Raw genomic sequence first — 13,899 nt, forward strand, 5'->3', positions numbered from 1 at the left:
CATTCATAGCATGAGCATGCTTTGGATTCATTGTATATGGTCTTTGTTTGATTTGTGTTGCGTCAAGGATCATAGGAATGTTGTGAGTCACAATGCTCAGATCTGTTCCTTTTAGCTCTTCTAAGGACCAAGCAAATACATCCACATACTCTCATAAGAGATCAATGAGATGGGCCTCTTCTTGCTCAATTAAATCATCAATTATGTACATGGGTCAAGGCTTATCCTATTCCCTTGCCAAGTTGACTTCCTTAATTGTAGCGAGTCCTTTAATGGGTTCACTAACCTATCCTACTTGTTGGGCTCCTACTAACACCACTATGTGGTTGCCCTTCCTATAGTTAGTGAAGCATTTGGGTAAGTCATGTGGTTTCTTTTGTTGTTTAGTTTCAAGGGACTTGGATTGTTTCCTTCTTTCTTCTTTAAGCCTCTTGTACCTCAGATGGACTTGGAGGTCCCCTTTACTGTGTATGGTCTCTTAGGTGGTCGTGGGATTTCTGGATCACTTTTAGAGTTGACCTCTGGCTCAAAGTTGAGCTCACAGCCTTCATTGGAAGAAGGAGTTTCCTGTGGTGGTCATAGCTCTGAATTTGATTCCATTCTAAACACTGGTGTAACACCTTATTGCAATAACCTAGTCTGCTCTTAGTCTCTAATACATCCAAGTGCTCTAACCAAATAAGATCACAATTCACCTTGAAGACTCCTCTTTCTATCCTAAAGGTATTAGTCTCTCAAGGTTTAGAGTCTACTCTTATCTACTCAATCATTTGTCCCTCTGTGTCATATTCTACCATTACGGCTTCTTCTCGTTGTCCTCACCACTAGAGCCATAGTCTTCATATGCATCACCCAAATCCTCATACTCGAGCTATTCATCATTCTCATGGCTCCAGTTCGTAGGGTGTTTCTCATTTGCAATGAGGGCCCAATTGTACAACAGATTTAGGTCATGCACCTTAGTCCATTGCCACTCTAGATTCTTCATGAGATCCTTAAGAGGATTAAATTTTGTAGCTGGGTTACCAGCTAGCTCTCTTGTCATGTATTTAAGATTCCATGGAGTTAAAGTTTATTAGTTGGTACCTGGTAGATGATAGGCATTGGTCAGTTGGTGATACTCTTGGTCATTATGCAAGGCAACACTTATGGTGTGGCATCATTCTTGGGTAACTCAGAAGCTATGACTCCCTTAGGTTTACTAGCTACTTCTACAGCTTGCCTATAGTCATCCTCTCATTGTCTGAGAATGGCAAGTCAATGGTTGCCAATACATGCATCCAATCACACTCATCCTAAGGGCAAGAAATATACTTAGTTAGAGGTCCATGTTCCCACTTTCCTTACGAGTCGCCCTGTAATATTGCAAAGATAGTCTCAAGGTCAACTAATGAGGTCTTCCAAGTGTCTATCTATACCCTAACTGCTTTCATTCTATTGCCCAAGAATATTAGGCCATTACCCCAGTCCTCTATCACTTGAGCATTTCTCATCCATGGCCTTCCTAACAAAATATCATAGTCCACTCCATTCATAACTATGAAGTTAATCGAGAATTGAACTCCTACTATCTTCATAGGCTAATCTTTTAGCACTCGAAATAGTCTAACTTTCATTCCATTTGCTACTGTAACATTAAACCATTCAATTTCCACTTGTGGATTTTCCCAAGCTTGTAGAACTACATGGCTAAGCACACTAACTCCCACTCCTATGTCCACAATTCCCTTCCGTGTGGCAGCACCTAATGCAACAACAGGTAAGACTGCATGCATTTCCTTGCCTTCCCAAAAGGCATTTACTTGTAGAGATTTAGACAATGGGTTCAAGGTTAAGTTCGGTATATGTGTCTTTGTGTCATGGTCGAGCAAGTCAATTGCTCCATGTCCATTAGGTATTTCTACCCACTGTTTCAACACTTGCCATAGCATGGGGTTTTTCCTAAGCAATTCTCCTAATGGCAAAGTTACAAGAGTCGATATCAGTGTTGTGAGAAAATTGGTAATATTTTCCTTTTCCTCTAACTTAAGACCTTCCTGCCAATGTTGTCAGGTAGTTTGTCTGTTTGTGGCGCCTAGATTCCACTTATCTGGTACTACATGGGGTACTGATGCACCTCTTGATCTCAAGTGTGTAGGGGAGACTAGTGGACTCACGCTAGAGAGCTCAGTAATCTCATCCTCCAAGATGGGCTCTACATCCTGCAGGTGCACTTGAGCTTCCTTCACCCACTCCTTGACTCTGTCCACAACTTCTAATTGGTGTTTCAGGTTGGGGTATTCTCCAACCTTGGCACTTCTCTTTTGCATTGTCTTAGAAGCAGATGTTTCTGCCTCCACGTTCGTAACATGTTTCCCTTTGGTCAGGGTGGTGGCTCTATCCATTTTAAGTGTTATCTTGGCATTCACTCTCTTCCTTCTCCTTCTCCAACTCTTCTTTCCCTTCTTAGATATTGCATCTAAGTTTCTAAGTCTAGGTAATGAGATGTCAGCCTGCTTCATTTGAGCTCGGGTCACAACGTTGAGTGGGATTAGTGTGGCTTCATCATTAGGTGTTTTGATGTTAAAGAGTCCAAGTGGGACTGATGGCACAATTGTTGTACTAATGGAGGGTTTCCTTCTAGGGCAATCAACATACAAATGTGTAACTCCACACTATGGACATCTCAAGTTAGCCTTATCCTTGTTTGCTTGCTCCTTTTCAGGGCAACAAGAAGAAATGTGTTTGGGATGTCCACAGGTCCAACATGCTAGTGGCTCTTGGTTCATGCCCCCTCCTAGACCTCTACCTCTTCATTTGCCTAGAGCCATAACCGACACTGGTCTAGAGTCCATCAATATAAGATTACCCTCGTTGTCATGGGAGACAGAGGGGTTCACATGCACTTCATTCTCCAATGGCTCCTCTACAAAGTGTATAGAGCATCACTCGATGGATGGGTCTCTATGGGTCCAAGTGGCCTAGGAATTCCTGTGGAGTTAATGTTAATTCTAGGGGAAATTGGATTCAAGTCATTGGGCATTGGTAGAGCTAATGGAGCTCCTCTTGCAAAGTTGGGCTACCTATTCCCTGGATAGTAGGGTTGAGTATAGGGTTGTGGGTATGGGAGCCTTCTTGGCAATTGGCAATGCATCACATTTTGCATCATGTCCAAGCCTACAACACTTAGCACAAGATCGTGATCTAGGGTCGGGACATTCAATGGGAAGATGTCTCCCACCACAATGCACACATTACACATAGGGTCACACTGGCCTTCTCAACATCTCTTGTAGCTTGGCCAAATCTAACTTCAAGTCATCTATTTCTTGGCTTTTGTCAATGTTTTTCCCCTTGTCTTGCATGCCATGGCTTGATTGCTCACTAAGGGTCATGGTTCTCTTGATATTTCTCAAACCGGTGTTCTCTTATGGTGTGGCTCTTGAGCTTCTCTCTCTTAGCAAGTCATCCACACGTATTGCATCTTCAAAAACCCTAACTAACACATCCCTTTGTAGGTTCAAGTTACTAGCTAAGGCCTTATAGAGTTCTTTGTTTTGGATTTCGTTCATAAACACAATGGAGACTACTCACTCATTAGGGCGCTCTGCCCCTGGAATCCTCTTGTAGAGACTTCTCATGTAAGTGACATAGTCTCAGATTTCCTCCTTGTTTTTTTGGCTGACATTCATCAACCTAACAATGAGGTTGTCTGAGTATCCTACTTTGAAAAATATTTTGATGAAATATCATTTAGGTTATTGAAGTTATTGTGCTCAACGTTGTCTAGGCTAGTAAACCAAGTTCGTCCCTTGTCTCCTAAGCAAAGTCTAAAAGCTTGAGCACACTGAGTAGGGTCCATGAGGTTGTTTTCCTTGCACACGTGCTCAAACTGCTCACCAAAGTTATAAGGATCATTACCTATCTGATACTTCTCAAGTTGGTTTGCAACTATAGGTATCTTGGTCTGGCTTCTAGTGTTTGGGGTGATCCCCAATCTAGCTAGCAACGAAGTTGCCAGGGCTGCTCCGCTTTGCTCTATGGCAATGTTATCTAAGAGGCACTTCATGAGGAGCTCATTCAATGTAAGATTGGCCTCTCTATCAGCATTTCCTCTGTCTTTGTTCCTACCTGCAATGGCTAGAACCTATTGGACCTCTTTAAGCTCTGTTTTCTAGAATAGTCTCTGAGCATGTTGCTCCTTATGGTAGATGGCTAAGTGTTGTAGGGAAACTCTTCCTAGCCTCCTCTCCTCCTTGGGATCAGCTATGATTTCATCTGTGAATCTCTCGTGGTGCGCTATTTTTGTTTGTCGATCATATCGTGATATGAATTGTTGTATGTCGATTGAAAAATCTCCTAGGTCAATGTCTTGGTTGCCTACCCCCTGCCATGTAAGTGGTCTCTTTAACCACTGAGGCATCAATGAGGATGATTAGGCAGCTAAGGACACGTCTCTAATTGTGGTTCGTTCCTTTCTTCACTCGATTCTCAAGTGATTCAAGGCTGTTACTTCTCCATGATGGGTTTCTTGGTTTGTTTCTGTGGTCCCAAAGGTGTTGCAAATCCTACTGGGGGGTTTGTTTTTCAACTTAATTCCCCTTCACTGTGTTCTTTGTTAATGAAATTACTTTGCTAGTTTACATCTACTCACGCACTTGAATGGTGCAATGCAGGGTGAGCCGTGTACAATCAGGCTTTCAATTTTCAATGTAGGGCAAGCTATGTATAATCAAGCTTTCCACTTTTCTCATGCACCTAAGTGCGTGCAATGCAATGTGCAACCTTCAATGAAATCATCCACACACCCACCAAGTAGTTAAGTAGTGACTCCACTCAGTAACAAGCTGCAAGTGATTAGCTAATTTGGTCAATTCTTGGGCCTATTGAGGCAAATTCTGGTGTTGGTCAGTTCTATGTCACACTTGTATGCCTAAGATCTAGCTAGGGTCACTCAACACTTAGCTCACAAGCTATGACATGTTTGGGGGTCTAGCTAGTCCCTAAGAATGTGTTCTAGTCCTGGTAATCTTTCAATTTAGACGTCCACATTGCAGGTCTCTAACTGTACGAGTCACAGATTTGTCGTCTGAGTGGTGAGTTTGGCTTGTCTGAATGGTCAAGTCTAACTCGAATAGGGGTGCCCATTCGAATCTGAAAAATGTGTCCAAATGGACTTTTTGTTGTCCATCCAAGTGGACCGAATCAATCATTCAAGTCCAAGTGTGTCCAAGTGGACTTAAGTGACTCGATCGTTCACGTCTGAGTGGACTTGTTCATGTCCGAGTGGGACTAAGGTGACTCGCCCGTCCAAGGGCTGGTTAGGATTTAGTTGTTCGAGTCCTTGGGACGCCATCCAAGTGGCGAAAAAAGCACGTCGAATGCCAAAAAATTGATGGCAATGATTTTCTTAATCACATATATGCCTAACTATGATCCTGTCTTCAGTCATTAGTCAACAAGGAGGGTTTTGAGCATACATGGAACTAGTGAGGGTGAGGACACACATATTTCTACTACTCCTTTGGCCTACTACTCTCCCTAGATGTGTTGCTCTCTCTCTCTCTCCATCTCTCACAACTCAAATGAGCTCTCCCCCCTTTTTCTCTTGTTACCTTGTTTCTGCAGCAAAAAGGAGCGGAAAATGGAAAAAAGGGAAATAGCAAAAAAGGCACAGGATAAAAGCAGAAAAAGGTACCTTGACCGGCAACCAATCCCTGAAAAATTCAAATGTTTGGGCACGACCCTCAAAAAGCTTCGGTGTCGGGCCAAGGCAACGAAAGAGGAAAAAGGCACACCATTAAAATGCGAAAGCGCCCCCGAATCTGTGTAAAAGAGTGCCAGGCTCGCTCTTGTGCAAAGTGTATGCATTAGTTGGGAATAGGATAAATTAGAATGGTGGGAAATGGGGAAAAGGGCCTAGGCTACGGCCGGCCATGTAAAAGAGGGAAAAGGGGATGACCGCCCAAAAATGATTTAGGGCTTTGTATATAAAGTTGAAAAGTGAATGAGAAGCTCATTCCTTGGTGTGTGGCAAAAAGAGTCTTCTTCTTCCTCTCTTCTTCTCTCCTTCTTGCTTGTGTGTGCTCTTGAGAGAGGGAGTGTGAGAGTGTGAGGGAGTGCGTGTGTGTGAGAGTGAGGGATCAAGAGGGTGAAGCTCTTCACCATCTCCTCTTCTCTTCTTCTCTTCTCTTCTCAAAAGGGGATGACCGCCCAAAAATGATTTAGGGCTTTGTATATAAAGTTGAAAAGTGAATGAGAAGCTCATTCCTTGGTGTGTGGCAAAAAGAGTCTTCTTCTTCCTCTCTTCTTCTCTCCTTCTTGCTTGTGTGTGCTCTTGAGAGAGGGAGTGTGAGAGTGTGAGGGAGTGCGTGTGTGTGAGAGTGAGGGATCAAGAGGGTGAAGCTCTTCACCATCTCCTCTTCTCTTCTCTTCTCTTCTCTTCTCTTCTCTTCTCTTCTCTTCTCTTCTCTTGCGCGCGCGGCTATGGAGGATGGAGCTTGGAGATGGAGGAGGCTTGAGGATGCTTGAGCTAGCATCAAGAATCATGGATCTACCGGAGTGCAAGAGAGAGAAGGGTACTCGATCGGGCATCAAGGTAAGCTCACTACACTCGTAGGATCAATGGCGCATCGGCTAGGTGAGAGATAGCCATTAGAGCTCGCTTGGAACGCTTGAATCAATAAGCGGCCCGTGGGTCTTGGCGATTGAGCGACAGCTCCCACATTTTGGTTCTGTTCCGGGACAACGAATTCAAGCTTGAGCACTTGCGTGCCTCACATCGAACATCAAAGTAGGGTATTCATCCCCGAAACGGAGCTTGAGATAGGTAGGAAGTTGGGTGCTTTTAATCTTCAAAAAAAGTAAGTATTTTGGGATATTTTGGTTGTTTGATGATTGGAAAGCATGGAGGATCTATTTCAGTTTTTTGCCTTCGATTTTTGTTGCATTTAGCATAGGTTAGAGTTAGGAAATCGAGCCGAAAAAGGGTAGGGTTTACTGTTTCAAAACAGGGCAAAACAGGAAAAAAATCGTGCAAAATGCGCAAAATGCTCGCTAATGAGGCCTAAGATCGACAAGAGAGTGATTGGGGCATCAACGCCACAGCTGGGAAGGCATATAAGAGCCAGGAGGCCAAAAGAGAGCTCATTTGTGCCATTGCAGTGTGAGAGAGAGAGAGAGAGCTAGAGAGCCCCAGCCCGTGTGATTCAATCGCATCACTAACGCAGTCACCGACCCATTCAAGTATGTGAATCCCTTCCTCGATCCCCCTAGATAGGATCTGGAGGGTTATGCTTGGTATGATTGTGTAAATCCCAAGAATCGATTGAAATCAACATCGCGCTGTTTCCGTCGCGCCGCGTTCGGCTCGTCTGAGCGGTCGCTTCTGGGCCGAGTCCCTGAATCGGCCCTCGGCCCCTTACCATTCGGCCACTCGGTCCGAAACCCTAGTCGGCTCCGAGGCAACGGTCCGAGTCAACCCACTTGGCCGTCCGAGTCAAAGCTTCTTGGTCTGCCATTCGGACCGTCCGAGCGACCCGTCCGAGTCCCAAATTCAAAACTCGGCCACACCCGGGATTCGGCCCTCAGCCAAGCACCGTTCGGCCCATCCGAATAAAAGTTGTCAAAGTCAAATCCGGCGATTTGGCCCTTGACCCCGTGCCATTTGGCCCGTCCGAGTGACCCACTCGGACCTTGCAATTTGGACCAGTTGGTCCGAGTGTAACTTTTTGTCAAATCTGTCAGAAATTCGACCCGACTCGGCAAATATGCATTACACAACTTGTCAAAACCCCTCGGGCACTCAGAACTTGATTCTAACATATGTGATAAGAGAAATTGTAGTACACAGCCGCTTAGCGGTTAGCAATAGACAATTGAGGGACCCAAGGACTCGGATGCGAGCCGCTGAACCATAAAACCTGATCGACCGAAAGCGAACGAGGCAATGTGCAAGAAAACCCTAAACCCTGACTAAACGGCCAGAAAATGGACCTACAAGCCTATCAAGCCCAAAAGGAGCGAGAGTGAGTAAGACGCCGGGGAATTGCTTGCGGCACTCACAGTGAATTTTCGCACTTGAAGTACACTTAAGAAAGCTGAAAGCCTGATTGGGCACAAGTGCACGAGGAACAACACACTCACCGAGTGACCATAAATTGAGATTTGTATTCAATAATCAAAGGAACTCACTCAGATAAATCGCTCAAGGAACCCACCAATAGGAGAGGACCCAAGACATAGACAAACACGCGAAGCACAGGGTAGAACCAAGCATGGAGCACCAACGACGAGGATCTGTCAGGACTATTCAACCTAATTGACAGCACAGCGGGGCGCAAGAATTTGACCATGGCAGAAGAAAGCTCAAACCATCGGTCTAATGAGGAGCTCAATTTGAGTGCATTCCCAGATGCTATACAGCAGATGGTGAGCAGTTACGACCCGCACGCTCGGTACGAGCACCGCGGTAGGATAGCAAATGCAATCATAGTAGACCTAGAGGAGGAGAGAAGGCTAGCCCGCAAGGCATTGCAAGGCATAGCTGATTATAATAGGGATCAACAGGCTAGGAGCCAAAGGCAAAGCATGGAGCTACATGAGGTGCAACAAGTGCTGAACTTGGCTGGCTGAAACCGAACAGACCATGAGAGAGTGCTAGAGGGAGACCTGACGTTGAGCGAGCTCCTCATGAAACGGCTGCTTGATAACACCGTAGTAGAGTAGAGTGCCACCGCACTAGCGACGTCTCTGCTTGCAGGATTAGGGGCAAACCAAGGCTCAAAGAGCCAGGCCAAAATACCGATTGTTGCCAAGAAACTCGACAAGTACCAACCGCATGACGATCCGTACAGCTTTGTTGAGCAGTTTGAGCAAGTCTGCGAAGCCAACTGCCTCAACAACCAGACTCAACATTCGCAAGCATTCGGGTTTTGCTTAGGCGACAAGGGTAGGACGTGGTACACAAGCCTGGATGCTGTGGAACGAGCCAACTTCAATAATCTCAAGGATCTCTTCGTCAAGAGGTTCGACGAGCCCAGATACTCCGATAACCTGCTAGTATGCTTGATGAATGTCAAGTAGAAAGAGAAGGAGGACATCCGCGACTACGTGACCCATGTGAGAAGTCTCTTTAAGAGAATCCCTCTAGGCGAGCGACCGACTGACAGAGCAGTTTCAACTGTATTCATCAGCGGAATTAGAGATGAGTTATATAAGGCATTGGTAGGCAATGCAAGCTTGCAGCGGGATGTGGTGGCTAGAGTTTTTGAGGAGGCCATCAGAGTCGATGACCAGCTGAAAGAGCAAAGCTCTAGGAGCTCAACTCTAGAAGAGACCAACCCACGAAGCTTAGAGAGAACATCAGCCTCTAGTGAGCGGTCAAACCCATCATCCCAAGATAAGGGGAAGGCCACCGAGACAGACCAATGCTTGGCTGAGGTCAAGATGGAATTAGCCAAGATACAAGACATGTTGAGACGACCAACGCGCCCGCACATCCAGTGCGTGTACTGTGGCGGAAACCACTTGCCAATCGAGTGTCAAGACCCTAGGTCAAGACCTTGTGCTAGCTGCGATAGGTTCGGCCATGATGTCGCACATTGCAGACTACCATGAAGACTTCCATACTCGCAACCCTATAGCCATCCTTATTTAGCTAACAGGCCACAGCCATTCTTCGGAAGGGGAGCCCCATTGGCTCTACCCGTGCCTAACAATATGAAACCAGCTGTCCCTAGAGACATAAATCCTACAGGCATTCCTAGACCGCCTGGTCCTTATGTGACCCACCCACCGAGCGACGCTCCAGTACACTATGTGGAGGAGCCGAATGACGAAGAGACCTACATATACCCTTACGTCTCGCATAACGACGAGGGCAATGCAGTCCTCATGGATTATCGACCCGTGCCGGCGATGGCGTTAGGACGAGGATGAGGTAGAGGCCTAGGAGGGCAGCCACAGGATCCAATCACTTGTTGGACTTGTGGACACCCCGGTCATGTCTCATCGCGCTGCCCTAAAAGAGAGCAACAAAACAAGGACAAGGCTGACCAAAGATGCGCAGAGTGCGGAATCACCCATCTTTTTATAGACTGCCCGAAGTGGAAACCATCCTCTAGCTCGGCTAATTTGCCATCCGTCCCATTGGGGCTGTCTGGTGTTGAAAACCCTGATGGGGAGGCCACCCCTATTCGTTTGCGAGTTATGACCCGAGCCCAAACGAAGCACGCCGGCATCTCTCTACCAGGACCTATCAATCTTGACGCAACCTCAATAGGAAAGAAAAGCCGCATGCAAAAAAAGAAGAGATCAGAAGCTAAGGTCGCATTAAAGACCGAGAGTGCTACATCTTTACCTACTGCGAAGAAAGTCTCAGACGCGGAGGCAGAGACTTCAGCCCCTAAGACAGCTGAAAAGGGAAGCGCTAAGATAGGGGAATACCCTCATCTAAAGCAACAATTAGAGGCCATAGAAAAGGTGAAGGAATGGGTGAGGGAGGCTCAACAGCATCTCAAAGATGCTGAACCCATCATAGAGGACGAGATCGATGATCTCTCCAGCATGAGCACGCCAATGTCACCGCCTCAACCTAAGTCGGTCGAAGCCACTGTGCCACAAGTAGTGCCACTGAGACCAGTCTAGACGCAACAAAGCCGCAGATCAGCCGCGGCCATTGGCCCGGACAGTCTAGGCTAAAAGAAGGACGAGTATCTGACGACCTCTTGACCATGCTAGTGACCACACTTGTAACACTTAGCCTGGGGAATCTGCTTAAGCAGCATCCTGCCCTATGGCAAGACCTTAAGTAGTGGGTCAAGGGATCGCAAGAGCAGGTCACGGCAGACCCTCGAGACTAGGATGTAGAAACACAACTGCCAAGCCTGATGCTGCACTCCGTGCCTAAATCTTTGCACGTCAATGCCTTTTGGGAAGGCTCTGAGATGCACACAGTCCTGCCAGTCCTAGCCCTGGGTAACACAACAAGGAAGGGAATCGTAGACATGGGAGCCGGGGTTAGTGTGCTTAGCCACGCAGTGCTGCAGACTTGGGGAAACCTGCCTATCGAAGCTGATCGGTTTAATGTCACGCTAGCAAACGGTATGAGAGTGAAGCCATTCGGGGTCCTAAAGAATTGGTCAGTGAAGATCGCAGGTGTCCAGTTCTCTGTCGACTTTATAGTCATGAAGGGAGTGGACTACGATGTCCTATTAGGCCGACCCTGGATGCGCAATGCTAGAGTCATTGAAGATTGGGGTAATGGCTTGATCTTCCTTGGCAATAGAACTGACACCGTAAGAATAGAGATGGATGCTTGGAAGGCCTCACCAGTCGACTAGAGACCATCTCTGCTATGCTCATAGGGAACATTTAGGTCAGGAAGCCCTATGGGTCCTTGACCAAGTATATTCCATGCCCAGAGGATGAGCGGGATTGGATGCACGTTCTCGCTACAATTGACATGCCATTCTCAGACCATGAGGCATATGAGCAGGCCATCAAAACGATCAGCAAGACAAACGAAGCACTCTCTATACCAGTCTGCATGATGGCAGCAAGCCTCCATGGAAGGCCTAAGCATGTTCCCTTCCAAGTGCCATCCAACAAAAGGGAACTCCAGGGGGTACTAGAATACCTAATGGACCAGCTAGCTGGCAACCCAGCCGCCAACTTCAAAACAACCGAATCGCCATCCGAATTGCGGCCACCAGGGGAGACCACCTCTTCTAGCGAAGATGGAGGGTTTGACTCTGAATCAGAAGTTACTTCGGATAGCGACCCAGAGATCCCTAGGCCGCCCATGACAAGATGCACCAAGGGGGACTTACTTGTCCACCTGAGGCGTAGACAGTCAAGGCAGGATGGGGCAAAGCACCCTAGAAATGCACGATTAGAAGAACGGTGAAAGCCGCAGGACCTCCCTAAACACTTCACTAAATTCAAAAAAGGGGATAGGGTAGTGGTTCTGCTAGGTGCCAAGCATCAAGGGTAGACGAGCGAACCAATTGAAGGACCAGCCAAGGTCAAGAATGTAAATCTAGCCCTGGAAGGGGAGATACCCCGACCAGTGTTCATCACCGATGACTTGACTGGTGAAGAAGAGTTGAGTCTTGTCGCTCTCTTGCGGGAGTACATAGACATATTTGCCTAGTCCTTAGAAGAGCTACAAGGGGTAGATCCGAGTGTTGTGACTCACAACATACCCATGACGTCGGATGCAACGCCAGTCAAGCAGCGACCGTACCCCATGAATCCAAAACACGCTCATGCTGTCAAAGAGAAAATTGACAAGCTAATGAGAGCTAGATTCATCTACGAAATTGAGCACACAGACTGGATATCACCTATAGTCATTGTGATGAAGAAGAATGGCAAAATTCGAGTGTGCGTCAATTACAAGAAGGTGAATGCTGCTACAAAGAGAAACAACTATCCCTTGCCGTACACTGAGCACATGCTTGAGAGGGTGGCAGGCAAGGAAACCTATAGTTTCATGGATGGCTTCTCAGGGTACAACCAGGTGTAAGTGCATCCTACAGATAGGCACAAGACCGCCTTTGCCACTGAGTGGGGCGTATTTGCGTACATAGTCATGCCCTTCGGGTTGACCAATGCCCCTGCCACTTTCCAACGCCTCATGTGCACCATCTTTAAAGACATGCTTCGCAAGGAGTTAGAGGTCTTTGTCGACGATCTATGTGTCCATTCAACCTAGATCGAACACTTAGACAAACTCCGAGCAGTCTTTGAACGGTGCCGCTTATATCGTCTCTCCTTGAGCCCCTTAAAGTGCCAGTTCTGGGTGAAACACAGATGCTTTTTAGGGCACGTAGTGTCAAAGAATGGCATTGCCACTGACTTTTCTAAAGTCAGAGTCATTGTTGACTTACCACCACCCGATAACTACAAGGGCGTTCAGTGCTTCTTAGGACACACTGGATATTATCGACGCTTTGTGCTAAATTATGCACTAATTGCTAGACCATTGTACAAGCTGTTGATAGTGTTCGAGTGGACTGAGGAATGCCAACGCGCATATGAGGAGTTGAAAAAGGCTCTCACTACTGCACCAATCTTACGAGACCCAGACTGGAACATAACATTTCATGTACACATAGACGCCTCTAAGTTCGCTATTGGAGCCGTGCTATGCCAGCCTAGTGAACATAATTTAGACTACCCGGTGAGTTTTGCCAGCAAGCAGCTCACAGAGACCGAGATGAATTATTCCACGACGGAAAGGGACGGGTTGGCCATGGTATTTGCGGTAAAGAAATTCAGGTATTACCTGTTGGCCACTCCCTTTGTCTTCTTTGTTGACCATCAGGCCTTGTTGTATCTTGTGAACAAGCCTTGCGCTACGGGACGCATAGCTAGATGGTTGCTCCTTCTACTGGAGTTCGACTTCTCTGTGGTTGTAAGCAAAGGAAAGGAGCATTACATGGCTGACCACATGTCTTGCATACCCACAGGAGAAGCCGCTGGACAAGGCATACCTGACGATTTGTCGGATGCTCATCTCTTTAACCTGTCTAGCGAGAGAGAATTATTTAAATCTGATCTGACACCGTATTGGGCCGAAGACATAGTGCAAGTACTAGAGAACGGACTACCTGAGCGACCCATTGAGAAGGCCAGGCTGAGAAGACTTATCCTGAAAATTCAGCCATACCAACTGATGCCGGCCAACTCTACAAGTTGGGACAAGATGGTTTATTGTGTAGATGCGTATATGAGCACGAGATGCACGATGCATTGAAAGAAGCACATGGCAAAATCGCTTGAGGACACTTTAGCGAAGATACAACAGCCCGAAAGGTGCTACAATCCCAACTATGGTGGCCCACCCTCTTCTATGATGCAGCTAAATTCATAAAGCATTGCGATGAGTGCCAAAGGACCAAAGTGCCTGTGCAG

This window comes from Lygodium microphyllum, chromosome 28, assembly GCF_053477565.2.
Source record: "Lygodium microphyllum isolate KBCC chromosome 28, Lygodium_microphyllum_v1.1.10, whole genome shotgun sequence".
NCBI classification, from domain to species: Eukaryota; Viridiplantae; Streptophyta; class Polypodiopsida; order Schizaeales; family Lygodiaceae; genus Lygodium; species Lygodium microphyllum.